This window comes from Nicrophorus vespilloides, unplaced genomic scaffold (assembly GCF_001412225.1).
Source record: "Nicrophorus vespilloides isolate i.1.1-1 unplaced genomic scaffold, Nicve_v1.0, whole genome shotgun sequence".
NCBI classification, from domain to species: Eukaryota; Metazoa; Arthropoda; class Insecta; order Coleoptera; family Silphidae; genus Nicrophorus; species Nicrophorus vespilloides.
Genome location: NW_017098685.1, coordinates 289,367 through 305,240, shown reverse-complemented (window position 1 = coordinate 305,240; position 15,874 = coordinate 289,367). Strand labels below are relative to the sequence as shown.

At 28.4% G+C, this 15,874-nt stretch overlaps 1 protein-coding gene across 1 annotated transcript in view; it reads left to right on the top strand.

Annotated features, from left to right (window-relative positions):
* Window positions 1-3,205: 3,205 nt before the first annotated feature.
* Window positions 3,206-15,874, top strand: part of LOC108563013 (discoidin domain-containing receptor 2-like) — a 127,928-nt gene continuing 115,259 nt past the window's right edge. Inside the window, exon 1 of the mRNA XM_017921552.1 lies at window positions 3,206-3,539. The gene's annotated coding sequence lies outside the window, so the exon portion shown is untranslated. The remainder of the gene's footprint in view (window positions 3,540-15,874) is intronic.

Sequence of the window (15,874 nt, the reverse complement as noted above, 5' to 3'; positions counted from 1 at the left end):
TTTATTTTTCGTAACAATTGGATGTAAATAAATTAAAAAAAAAACTTTATATATCAATAACTTCTATTATTTTCATAGTAAATATTTATGTAGCCTGTATCATTTTGCATAGTTTTCTAGTCCGCGTTCTACAAGTGTAAGAATTATATGAATGGTGTTAAGACGTATTCCTTTAGTTTCCGTTTTGCATAACCTCTTAACGCCGGGTGTAACAAATTCACCACATACCGTTTCTACAATAGTATGCGGGACAGAAAAATATTTTTTGAGCGATGGTCGGGTGTAACATGTTTAGTACATTCCTATCTTAAAATATAATCACGTGCTGACATTTGTTAGCGAATCCTTGGGTATAGCAAAGGGGCGCCAAATGGATCTTTAGAATTTAGAACCCAGACAGCAAAATAGAACTAATATTAAGAAATTGGCCAGTTATCATTTTAGACAGCGTTGTAAAAAAAAACGGGTTGAATTGCAAACAAATGTATTTTGTTACAAATATAAAGTTAGTTTATTTTTAAAAAGAAATATTAATTATTTTCAAGATTTTCATAAGAATTTGGAATAATTGATTGAATTAAATAAAAATTTTGTTTAAATGACGATTGTGTTAAATTTATAAACCCCTAAAATCCTACCCCAACCGTGGGCAGTAAAAAATAAAGTTATCATAATATCTATTAATATATTTATACGTTCATATGAAAGAATATATTTTTTAAATTTAAATTAATTCCGGCGTTAAGAGATTAATTATCCCTCCCATATAATCTGATTTGGCCAAGTCAATCATTTAAATTACATCTATACTTTCCTTCTTTTACATAACCTATGAAAATACCCAAAAATCGTCATTCCTAGTTCTGTAATAGTTTCCAATATTATTTATAATATTAGAGAAGTTATTTATAGGCATATCTATAACATAAGAATGATATGTCAACAAGAAAACAATCCTGATTTCAATGTCCTCGACTTGGGTTTCTTATCTTCATACAATCATTATAACACAAAGATCCTCGTTCAGTATTGATTAACTCATTGTATGAGATAAAATAACCATGGGAAAACTAGACAAAGTTTTTGCAGAAATATATGGAATCGACCATGCTTCATAAAGGAGACAATGATTACATGCTTCGACATACGTTTGCATGGGACATTGTTAGCAAGTCAGGAACTCGATCGTTTATAGTTACTAATTTGTTAAATGTTATTCATAAGTGTTAATTTTAAGAGCGACTAATAGCCGAATAGTCATTGGGCGCAGGTTCAAATCCTAGTCAAGCCAGGCCCTTTGTGAGCACTCTCGGTGCTTTCAGCAATAGGGCCATCGTTCATCACAGATGGACAGTGAAATGAATGAGGTTCAGCATATAGACCTTCAGCCAAGTCGATGGACGATGACAGTGTTAAGGATAGCAGCAGATTCACAATGAAAGGAAATAGTGGAATCGCAGATCATCAATATACTACTGAAGTTAACCTACAAGACGACAGCCAACCAACAAATTAAAATCAAATCATTATAATGGTAACTATCCACCGGGAAAGATTATCCATTTAATGTCAACCGCGATCTTAAAATTACTCAATCTTCACATTGATGAACAGATTGCGAATAAAATTACACGACATAAAAAAAGTGTTAATTTTCAAATGTTTTCCATTTTATTTTATAATCTAGTTCTGGAAATACACGTTATATATCTCTTTGCATATTTTTTTATGAAATTGGACACTTATTTTGGAACGGAGTATATTATAAATTAGATCACTATCAAACATGATAGTTTTATAACTTGAATTTAAATTAATTCTAAAAAAGGGATAACATCGTAACAGTTTTTCAGAACAGCATGCGAAAAGGTTTTCTATTAAAAATTGACCCTTTTCTGGCGGATACGCGTCAACAAAAAAAAAACAATCTTAAAATCCACTTTGCCGAATCGATACCGGTCTGGCATCCTGTTCCGTTCTTTCTATAATTCTACAAACTCTTAACTAAATTTTTCCGGATTCGTTGCCTGGACGTGTTACATCTTCGTGCCGGCATGAAGGGTAGTCTTCTGTTAGAAGCTTTTCGCAAATGTAATAATAATTAGAAGCAATTAGTCTCCGAAAAGTTTTCAAACTGTAAATGAATTAATATATAAAGATACATAAATATTTGTTACATACATGTTTATTTATAAATATCCATTACAATTAAGCTTAATTTAATTAATACTTATGAGGATAGGACTTCTGTTTTATTTTTTTTAATTGTTCATATTATTTTGTTTTTCGAATCATTTTTTTTTCATAATTTAAGTAAGTACTATATTTTAGAACGTGTAATTTAATTGAATATGGCTTATTTATTTTATTTCTAGTGTATTATTAGTATTACTTTATAAATCCGTAATTACATAATAAAGAACTAGTGAAATGAAGTTCTTACGGAGCCGCGGTTTGATGACCTTTCGCCTATGCCTTGTATTTATTTTTGAGTTGTTTGTTTTTCTTAAGCTAATGATCTGATATAATATAATTTTCGTAAACTGCGATTTTAGTCGTAGGAAACGATATGTTTCCTTTCTTATTACTCTAAACGGCATTGTTTTTTCGTATCGAAGAAATTGTTTCCTGCAGTTTTTAGATTTACAAGGTTCTGGAATATTATTCTTAAACTTTGTAGTACATCTGGTTGATAACTTAATATAAAGAATAGAGGAATGTATCGATCGAAGTCTCAAGTTAGTTTATGAGTGTTCGGGTTTCTGTTTTGGAAGTCGATAAAAAGAGATTGCTTGAATATTTTTCATTAAAGTCGTTACCCTATTTACGTTTCTTAATTGCGATTAACCCCTCCAAAACAGCCTTGCAATTTTATTTGATTGCATTTGCCACGTTACAATATAGTACTTTTCACAAAAGTTTAAAATTTAACTCTAAATATTCGTAACTATATACATTTGTTTGACAAAAATCCATTTAATTAATAAAACGAAATGTATGCATTTGTACGTTGTCTGTATATATATATAATATGTAAATAATAATATATAAATATATACGTGAGATTATAAAACCAAACCCATATTGAAAGTAATTTGAAAGTTCATAAAAGCGAAGCGCAACAGCGTGCATTTAGTGGCGCAGGTTCAGGAGGATAACCCAGGCAGGACCAACGCCACTACCACCACCAGAAACATCAGCAGAAGTAGCTGAAGTAGCAGCAGAGCAGAAGCAGCAGTAGCAAAGTTGTTGTTCAAAATCGATGCCCCGTCCGCTACGGACGCCGTTCATAGCCGCTGTTCAGTTGGCGACGCACCGCCACCAGTTACGCAACAGCGCCGCGACGCTCCTGCATCTCAGTTACCGTCGGTCCTGCCTCACGTAACTTTGTCCTGCGTGAAGTTGAACACACAGCCAGACGGACGGACGTGAACGAAAAAAATAAAAGCGCGCGCTCGCATCCGGGTCCCGCTTTAATTTGGTTGTTGATCAGTGGCCGACCATATTTACCAACTCTTTTTCATACTGCATACTACTGGGTAAGTGTGAGATTTACGGAGCGGAAATGAATTTTAATTAAACCGTGGACGCGGAGTTGGATGGAGGTACTGTCGGAGTAAGAGGAGGAGGATGAGGAGGAAATATTTTATTTGTATCTTCGTTTCGGATCTACTCGCCGCCGCTTCTTCTTCCTTGGGAAATCTCGGGCTGCAGGAATGTGTAATCTAAGAATGGAACTGGATGCCTTATTTATGGTTGAAATTAAATTATTTCTTTCCTGCCTCCTCTTCTATCTCGTGCCTCTGGGTCGGCGGCGAAGCCCACCTGGGGAAAACTTCCCGAAAACTTGAAACGTCTTTTTAATCTCGTATGCAAATAATTCTCTGAAAACATTCTTAATATAAGTCCGGGATGGGGAAAATTTAAACAAAACTTTGTATTAATCATTAAGCCACAATTACGCTCTGCACCAGACGCGAATGCGCATATAAATATTTTCAACGTTATAAATCATACAAGGATCAACGATCTCTATGTTTCTCTTTCTAACTCACGCTTTCAAATGCACACACACATATATATATATATGTACAGAACCTATTTCTCTCTTCAAGCTCAACTCCACTCAGTTCAGAATGCAAATCAGATTTTCCTGTTTCTGCATCGAACTGAAATGCAAAGCCTTTATATGCGTTTGACTCCACATAATCAGCTTGATGGCAGATTTTGTGGGTCGATTGTTTTTACAGCAAACACACTTACCCCGTTCACGGATGCACGAAAATTTAACGAATCTAATCCGAATGCACTCGCCAAAATGACAAAAAAAAACAACAACAACAAGTTGCATAATCACTTATCGGTGATTACTGAAACACAAAAAGAAAATCGATGAGTAAGTAAAGTAAAGCAAAGCTATTGTCGTCTCGCTAAACATATGCCGCTGTAAGTAAAGGAAAACCAATGTTTGCGAACGACAAACAAGCGTTCAAATAAAGCAGAATTGTTTACAAAATCGTATAAAATTGCTTTTATAAAGATCTTCTTCCGTGCTGCTGTAAATGTCTCTGTCTCTCTACTCAACAGGAATTCGCCCCATTTTCGCGACGAGTTTATTTATTTGCTTCCGGAAGGGAAAATATTTGTCTACTCATCAGGGCGATTTCTGGATTTTTAAAACTCCGAACCGGATGAACGCGACGAACGTGACAACGAATTCCTATTGAAAAGACGTCTTTTGAAAACGTACTTTTTGCATTACTTCCGCGTACTTTTTATCTCTTCCATCCGTCGCCTTGTATATCCTCTTTCGGTATTTGTTTGTATCGGAAATACCAGTTTGATTTCATTACTCTTCTGCAGAGAAGCGCGTTCCGCTTATTTCCCACCCACTGGCTTCAAATCACACGCCAGTTTCAAGACTTTATTTTCAGGAACAAACTTAGATTCAACCGTAAATGTAAGAAAAGAATCGAGGCGCTGCAAAAGTTTCGCCAGCATTAAGAGCAATTTATTTTTGCTGCAGCTTAAATTATTCAGTCGTACTTTTACAAACGGACTTCAATCGAACATTCCGATTCATTATAAGCCATTCAATAATTTTGTTTAAAATATGTTAAAGCCGTAAATAGGTTAATTATTTCAATATAATCTATTTGTTTAAATAGAACCCTTCTTTCAGCACCACTTACCGGCAATCGGTAAGTTTGAAATTTGAATCGGGAAAGAAAAATATAAAACACGAAATTTGTAATTGCATTTTTGGGTCCATGATGCTGGTTGACAAACTTAATAAGTTATGTGCATATTTAAAAAAAAATCACATCTTTCCATCATTGAATTTATTTATAATATTACTAAGATATAAGTGTATACTAACTATAATAAAAAAACTAAAATGAATTCCAAATGGTTTAGTGTATTTATAATAAACTATTTGTTTTGATGGGTTATTTAAAACAGCGGTTGCTGTTTCTACGTGTACTATTTTACAATTTACGCATTATAATGTTTATAAAAAGCTTAAAGCAAAAACAAGTGTAAGATCCATTTCATACTTAGAATCTTCTTTTCATGAAAAAAAAACATAGACCGTTACATACACGGGATTCAACATTAGTTAGTCCGTGAGGTCAAAATGATTGGCTTCCGCTGCTTTAGAATATTCATATCACATTCGCCGATCAATCATTGAATTAATTGTGTTTTCATTGAAATTCTGTATACAATCAATAATAAATCGTTTAATATATAAATATCTAAGATATTTTGATTTTCGCTAATATTTACCCGGAAAACAGGAAATATAAATTTAAAATATTCCCGGGATTTCCCGCCCGGGTATGATATCTTCTACTTATGATATAATTAATATAAATAGAATTTGTTATTTTTTTATGATTTTTTTTTTCAACTTTCACATTTTTTTTACTACAATCTTATTTTATTCACAATTTTCCCCTAAATAATATTATTTATATATTATATTACATAAACGAAAAAAAACAAGAATGGAGAGTTATTTCGTACTAATTACAAATATTTTAATATTCAAAAGTCGGCATCTAATTATTCCTATAATACAAACATAAGGGTTAATTAATCAGAATTTTTCTATTATTAAAAAAAAGTTAATTAGTGTTATAATAGTGTTGTCAATACGTGTATCCTTATAAATATTAATGTTTGTAATTAATATAACATCTATCATGAAAAGTATTGATTAGTTTAGTACTATTTTTTATTATTTGTATGTTCACTTGGATTGTATATTTTCTTTATAAACATGAATACTATTAATATAATATTTCTTTCAATTTTTTACATGCAAATATGATTTTATATCTGATTAAGTAAAGAGTTTTCCAAATGTAAGTGTATGCTATTTAGATAATTAGTTGACGTGTATTGATTACTACTGTCCTAATATTTATAATAACTATTAACTTTGTGAATAACGAAAACTAATTTCCATCTAGTTCAAATGAATATTGAATGCTGAATATTTCGCTTAACTGAGGGATATGTATAATTAATTAATTTTCCCCATTGAAAGGTATAATTAAAATTTAATTAATTAAATGGCGACAGAATTCGTGTATTTTCTATATTGTAACTCTATTCTATAACTTAATAACTGTAACGTGATCAAACTGGGATTTAAAATGTATTCTTGTCTGTATGTTTTAATATATTAGAACTAATCGTTTTTTAATGCAATTGATCTCAATATTTTCATATAGTTCTGGTAATTTGAAACCGGACTGTTTGAAATAAGAAAAGGATAAGCCGCACTAAAAATTATTTGACACTATAAAGAATTATGTTTAGAAATTATGTAACTTAAAACTTAGTAACTTAAAATTTAGTTTTCATTTTTTTGTATTTGTTCAAGTTATAATCTTCGTCTATTTATTTTAATTTTATTTTGTACAACTACGTTATTTTAAAGAATAACTAAGTTGTATATAGAATAACTAGTTAAAGTATCATATAACGCAAAAAGTCTATCATTGGATTACCGTTGGTCAGTGTTTTATAAAATAACAAGTTATTGGAATAATACGCTTTAAAGGCATTCTTTAATATTACATTTACAATATTTATTTGATATTAGTATGAAAATACGTAAAACTAGTAAAGTAAAGGGTTTTGGAATTGCACTTGGATTATAAATCAATAGTAATTTGATTAGATTTAACTTAGTGGTCTTCATTAAATCCATTCAATCATTAAGCTGAAAATCTTTTTTAATTGAATTAAAAATTATATTTTAAATATAATTTCAAAGTAATTAATGACCAAGTAAAGTCATGTATAAAAAGCTTTATTAATCGAGTCGCCAAAGAAAAACCTCTCACATTTTTGTTGTCCGTCACGCGTTCATATTTTCATATTTTTTATCCATATGTTTTTCTATATAATGGATTGCGTTGAATATGCATAAGTGAATATTAATGTTTTTCGAACATTCGCAAATAACTGGACGGGTGTATTGTGAGGGTGAGGGTGGTTTAAAGGCTAATTCCTATATAGCTATATGTCACCGTGTTTATTCGCGAGACATTCGGTCGGAAACGTCACACTTTTTGACGAAGGTGTAACATTCTACATAAGAACTCCATTTGTTCAGAAACAATTTCACGTCTCAGTCCTTTAAAATAACAATAATAAATATTATATTACTTCTCAAATAACAATAAGAAATATCATAAGCAATCAAATATTTGATATCAAATATCTGACTTTCTGCCTGGATATTTCTTTACCTAATATTATCTTTCTTAATAAATATATAGTTGTTTATTGTTTATATGTTATGTTCTATGTGTTATTACGTGACAATAATAATAATAAAATTAATAATAAGTACATGTATTAAAATAATTTTTTTTTTGTTATTTGAAACTATTTTATCATTTAACTACAGTATATTCGTATTTAATGAAATATATATTTATTTCATAAACAATTACATATATTATTATCAAAATATTTTTTTTGTGTTGCAATATTTTATGTATTTTTGCGCTATTTTTATCTGTTTTTCTATTCAAATTGTTTAATTATTAATTAAACATTATTTTTTAATTCTTATAAAATATAAATTCTTATATTTATTCTAACTTTAAAAGATTTAAATGTTAGATTAAATTTTGATAGAATTGTAAAAATTGTTTGACAATTTTGTTTAACCTAAAATAATACTATTATTGTCATCTATATTTTCAACAATTTATAATATTACAAAATTGTTCATCTTTTAAGTAACAATATTATTCCTTGCAACATTCTTTCCAATTTACACCAACAAAAAGTATGTAATTTTATTCTACTATTTGTATCTTAATTAAAATATCTTAAGATATTATTAGGAGATTAAATGAAGTTATTAATGTAACTGTTTTTTCAATAAGTCTAATCTTTAATGGGTTCATTTGACATATTAATTAATCAAAAGTGAATAATAAATTTCCTGTCTATAGTATGCTGCTGATCAGAAATAATATATCCGGTACGTGTCCTTTGATCATATTTTGTATAGCTTCTACATTTTATAGGCAACTAAATAAAAGTCAATTTACTTTATACCGAATAATTTACGTTACACTGATATTACACAGACGTTTATAAAAATAAATAATTAAATGTGAAGCAGAAAGTCCTAGTTTCATAACTTTTTGATAAACATTATAAATATATATGGAAAAAATAAGAACAGTTAATTATGATTTTATATGTTTTAATTTTTTTGCTTGTTTATGTGACTTTCGAAATTTATATTATTATTAATTAATTATGATTTTTTTAGAAGAAAATAACAATTACTTTTAAAGCATTGAATATTAATAGGAACATTCATTTGTACTATTTAATATACGTTTTAATAAACATATTCTTATAATAAAATTTATTTTAAATACTAGAACAAATTTGATCGGAATGAATACGCGCACTACATGTAAATGTTTTCAAACTTAACGTTTAATAAAATATTGTATGTATAAATGATGCATCTAAAATTTATGAGACAATTTACTAAAATATAACATTACAAATAAAACATCCATTTTCATGTTGATTTCTCTAAGTAAACAAATACATTTTATATTCCAAAAAATACAGTATTTCAGCAAATCTACTCAAAACTTTATAATTCACATTTTATATTTCCACGAATTCACGGAGAAAAGAAAATTCATATCGAAACATGAAACTTGGTACTTTACTATTTTAATCATGTGAGTAAAAAGTAAACTTATTTTTTCTAAAGTAAAATTTGAAGTAGTTATTACATGAAGTACAATATAAAGTTATTTGCTTTTCCTCTTTTTTTTGGCTAGAAATTTTTCAATTTATGATTTCCAATACTTTTAATGTGTATATTGTACACTCGTGTAGAAGCAATCACTTAAAGTGAATTTCTGTGTATCTGTATTTCTCTCATTTTATCTCTTTCGATCTATCCTCCAACATCTTTCTACCTTCCAATCTTCTATTATTTTTGTCTCTTCTCTTATTTTTTTTATTATAAAATGAAAGAATTGAAATGGTAGCATGGCAGAGCGACAGGTGAGATCACAGACACGGTTCATTTATCACGATCTCGAGGGATCTGGCCAATATCGCCATTTACTTTTATAACTTTGCGCGGTCAAAAAGTCGCAGACATTTCTAAAAGCCACTTATCACACAGTATATATATATTGCACTTTATGCGCCTTAAGAGACTTTATTTTTTCAAAATATTTCTACATTTTTTTCATCTCGTTTGGTGGAAAGATATCATAAGGATACTCATCGGAATATGTTAGTAAAACACATTTGCTATAGTTTGCTTCATACCACTAAGTGTAACTTTTTGATAGAAGTCACAAATGTACATGACTCCAAGTTATTTTGATCTTTGTATTTTTTTCACAAAGCGAATATTCTATGGACTTAAAACGGTGTTAGTCAGAAGATGAATAATTTTACACAGTTTTTGTTAAATATTTTTTTGTCGCATCAGGTATATATGGTGGATGTTGCAAAAATACTAAATCAAGCTCTTTATTTTATCCTAAGTAATCCTTGTTGTCTGTGTGCGGTTCTGCATAATACACCACTGCGGCAATAGTCTCGGCACGTTTCAGTACTTCATAATGAACTATTCCCAATAAGTAAATAAGTACCATTTTCTAAGTGAGCGATTTCATATATTAACAACAGGGATGAACAGATGATACGTTGTTCGTTTTTCACCATACTTTTCAAATGTTCTTTCACTGTTGACCATTGACCAGCAAGATCTTGTGACCATTTCTTAATTGTTTTACGACAATTGTATGTCTCCCTAATTTTGGTTTGACCTGGAACTTCCTATACCATTTTGAAACTTTTGTAACTGTCTATAGCACTTTCGAGGATTCAATAAATATCGAAAATGGTCTGGGTAGCTTCTTTTAATTACAATCAAGTAAAAACTACATAAAATATCGAAACTGTATCTCTTCACTCTCTGGCATTTGCATTTGATATATTATGGGCTAAACAAAATAAAAATTGTCGTAACAGAAATATTGCTAACAATGCTTCAAAACGATACCAAATACGACAGGGTAACAAATTGTTTTTAAAGTAACGCAGCACATTTATTTTGCTTTACCTTATAATTTATATATATATAGGAAAGGTTATTGATCGTAATAATAATTAATGAGATAATCATCAGTAATTGCAATTAACAATTAATGGGTGTATTATCCATGGGCGGAGCATTAAAATAGTATAAGTAATCATGGAATAGAAACTAATATATAATTTAATTGTATTTTAAAAATCAATTTTAGAATTGAATAATTGCAGAAATATTTTTGGATAGAAACGAATGGATTAATACATTTTATAAGTAAATAAATATAGATATTAATAAAATAAACCTTAACTTATGAATTAATATAACTTTAGGATTATATTATAAAGTTGGTTGTATATACATTGGGTTACAAATTTTCTATTTTTTTTTTTTAATATATTTATTATTTACAATATTTACAGTTTTGAAACTGTAATAAAATATAACAATGAGCGGATTAGTTTTCCTTTGTTTTAAAATATTTTAGGATTTATAGGTAAACAAATTATTATATTTTCTTATAAAAAGTGCAATAATAATTTAATCTTTATAATCTAGTTAAATTATCTATATAAATTTTAGAAAAAAATGTAATAAGAGTATAAACAGTAATTTAAAGTCAAACTCTTATATTTTCAAGAATCATATAATTAAGACCGAAAATTGTGTGGAGGTGCCGGGCAATAACGAACAGGTGAGTTATATAAGAAAAAAAGTTACTACATTTATTTTTTATAAGAAGGACAATAATCATTATAAAGATAATAATAATAATCACGTAAATAATTACTACGATGTTTTTACCAAAAAAATGATATGTTGTTAAATAATATATTAAAATAAAAACTAAATTTTTATAATAATTTAGAAAATTAATAAAATATTTAGAAACATCTCAGGTTAATATCTCTTTATTTTAAAATATAGCTGTAATTGTCTTCGCAAACCTGCATTGAAACTTTTTATTGATGGTAAATATTATATCTTTAAATTTTGTTAAATGATTGTAAAAAGTAATTTACTTAATAAATATACTTTCTTCTTTATTTAAGTATGCAATGATTTATGACTTTGAATATTGTGTGGCAGATGAGAAATTAATCAAGGATACGTTTCTTCTATTTTTGTAATTCGTAAATTACTTTTACTTGATATTGCTTTTTAATTACTAGCAGAAATCTCATTCGCAAGCAAAATATAAATTCCAGACGTTCCTCCTGGAGGGTTTCGACTAATTGGGGTTTTGGGCTGCTCTTGTTAGATTTAATAAGTATGCTTTTTTTGAGTGCGCAATAATTTTCGGGCGTAGAGGTAGGTAGGTAATTGGTGATATTTCGTATCGATTTTGCAGTTATCCTGCATTCAAGGTAGACCTTCTCCGCTTTCAATTTGCTGCTGGTTCTCTCCCCATTTGGCCTCCACGCTTCGTAAGCTGCTCCCAATGTACGAATGTATGAATACACACCCTGTTACATATTTCAGGGCGTTATATGCATGTATCTTCCAAACACATTCATTTCCGACTCGATGATTCTCTTATTAATGAAAATCCAATTACATTTTTTTTACCATGTTTTATAAATTCATGTAAATTAATCAACTCAATTAATAATTCTGATATTTTAATATTACTTTAATTCTGTATTTTATAATTGAAGTAAATATTATGTACGTTTGTTCATACATGATTATTTACAAAAAATCTACAATCTGGATAAAATACATTTGAAATACGTGATTCCTTTAAAATTACAGGAATTTCCATCGCCGGTTTCAACACCAATGTGTACGTTGGTTTGAACATCTTGTACGTTCGTGCAAACACACGTGTCGTCTTCATATTAAAGTATATTCACATACCATTTAGAATTGTTATACATCATTATTTACCTTAATTGGACAATAATAAAAAATATTGAAATATCTATATTTTCTACAATTTTCTAACCATTTTTATATATAATGAAACTACAGGACTATATTTCAAGTTAAAGTTAAATGAGATTAAAGTGATCTTACTTTATTTAACCTGGATTGAATTGTTGAAGGGGCTGCGAAAATTTGTGGTCGTTCCATTTCCACGGTGGAAACATCTGTTAAACGATAACGACAACGAATTGCGTAAGTTTCAGCAGACCGGAAAAGAGTTGCCTGATAAATGTGTGAAAATGCATAAAGCCCTTCTCGATTCTCTGCAATTGTTAAAGAAAAGGTGTTACAAATTTATATCAAGTTCCTTCCTCCAAATTGAACTTAAATACTATAGAAAGCAACTTGGCATATCTTCAAACCAAACTTTATTTATGTTCCGCGATTTATTTCAAATTATATTACATCATATCATTATTATAATTTAATAATTTAATATTTAAAAAAAATGGAAATTTCTCTTATTTTAATAATATAAGGTAATTTAATGAGAACAGAATTAGTAGAAAAAAATATATAAAAGTAAACATTTTTTCTTAAATTATTCTAAGCGTTAATTAGACTTGTAAAGTGATATGTAAACTTCTGTAGATTCGAAAGGGCAACGGCTTCTCTGGGCCTCTGATTTCTGAATGTTAAGTTAAGAATCCCTTAAAGACTTTACTTTACATAACAATTTTCATTGCGGTTTGAAAGATCTATAATCTGTTTTCACGTTCTGCTGAAGGGTTTTGAATAATCTTGCGCATGAACGGAGTTTATTACTTTAGTAACATGTCCAAAATGGAAGTACTTTAGTTCACAAAACACTATACTTCTGCCGGATTATGCAAAATACGGGAACAAATAATCCGCTCTCAAGAGGGTAATTATAGTGATATTTTACCCAATCAGTTTTGTCACATCATATATATTTAAATAACAATTGTATTTTAAATATTTATAACTAATAAAGCTATACATTGAAGATAAATATTGTGATCTTAATAATTATGTTTATTTTACTTAATAATTTGAAACACAGAGCCATTTTTTTTAAAGTCTATGTAGTATTATAATAGCTATTTATATATACCGGAGCGTAGTGACTTTTAAATTGTTATTAATAATAAATAATAACAACATTAATTGAACAAAATTAAATAAATTAATAATAAATTATTGTTATTAATAATAAAAGGATAGCACAAGTTGACTACGCTCCGAAATAATTTAAAAATGTTATTGTAAAAATTTTCGATATAGTCGGGATTTTGATACAGTCTGGATTTTGATATAGTCGAGATTATGTTTGTCGGGATTATGGTTGTCGATATTTTGATATAGTCGGGATTGAGACTGTAGTAAAATTTTAAATATTTTTTTTTAAATAAATTAAAATTTTACAATTTATTAATATTTGATTAACATATGATTATTAACATATTATATGGTATTATTATAAAAGTTAAATTAATTACCAAAGGAATTATCTTACAATTATCTATCGTGATATTTTGTTTGAGAAATAAATTGTAAATAAATCAAAATTAATTAAAATGATATTGGAAAATTGCTTATTTCATAACAAATATTGTTTTTTCCAATATTTATTGTGCAAACAAATAATAAGAATCGATAACATTCTTTGGTTCTTGGAAAAGTAAAATATTTTTCAAATATTTATGTTTTCTAAAACAAATTAAAAACATTGATTACTTAACAATTCATCTTCCAATATTATTTCATGAAATAAACATATTTAATATGCGGTAATTAAAATAATAATATAGGCAAAATTAATTTAATTAATATATTTTTTAATTAATGTAAATGTGATTGTTAATATATTATAATTTATAAATCTATAGTTTAAATATAATTTCGTATGAATGGTATTTAATTGAGTCATTTCGAAATATCTATATAATATGTAATGGAATTTGAATACGGCAAAATTAATATATAGAAGCTATTGTGTAGAGATTCCCTATATAATTTAGTTCTATTATTAATACAATTTACACATATACAAACATCAACAATGCGCTAGGACGTGATGTGGAATAAGCTTATTAATACTACCGAAACAAAAAGTCCATGTAGATTTACCACACAAAGATTTAATTATATTTTGGCAACTTGGAATAATCAAGATCAACGAAAGAACGGGTTTCGAATAGTATCGCATCACAAATGATAATTAACATCATCAAAATAGTAATCAATTAAACTTACTTACAAAATATAAATTAGTTATTGTGTTGTTCACATTTATCCTATCTATAAATTAATGGTAAAGTTGTTGAGACAAAAGTAAATAGGCTTATCTACATACATATCTTGCAAGATATATTAATAATTAATTTAATTTTTAGGTATTTTAAGAAATACCGGTTTTTATTAGTTTATAGAATACTTAGTTATACATTTCCTTTATACAGTCAAGTTTCTTCTTGTGTGGTTTTGTTCCATTAGAATTACTAATTTATTTATTAATTTATTAATTTGGAAAAAAACGGACAGAACTTATTTTAACACCCAACACATAATTATGAATAGCATTTTATATTTTAATACATTAAGAAAGTGACGTAAATATTTAAGATGTGTTAAAAAAAAAGTATATTCAATATTTATTAAATATAATATTTTATATATTAAAAATAAGAAAATTGGTATGAATATTTGCATCAATACGTTCAAATGTTATATAAAATAATTATTTTAATAACAAATAGTTTCTATGCAGATTTGCCGCAGCGAGATTTAATTACGTTTTGGAAATTTGAAGTAATCAAGATGAACGAAAGAATGGGTCTTGATACATCAGAAACAATAATTAACGCCGTAGAAATAGCGATCAATTAGGCAGCCTAGGGTTGCCAGACGGATCGTAATAAACGCAAATATAACATTTTCAATTTCAGTGGCGGGTAAATAAAAATGAAAGAGTGAATAACGGAGTCCAGGTAATTGGCCGCTTCGTCTGTAATCAACTATTAATTACCTACTCCATTTTTATTATTGTCCCTTTGTAAATTGCTAATTTTATTGCGCTTGATTAAGAGTTTACGAGCAACAATACAAAAAGTATGCAAATCTAATGGAACATTCTTTTTATTCGCATGTACCTCCGTTTTCAAATTCGGGGAGAGCACCTACCCGCTTTATACATATTACATTTTACGTGATCCAGTGCAATTTAAAGTCTAGAAATTCGGATGTGTTTTTGTCTGTGAAACGTAAAAAATCGAGCGTTCCCAAGGACTCAAAGGATACCACCACCACAAGCATATGCGGGTTACGTATATAAAAAAAAGGGAACGTATATGTGTGTGGGGGGGG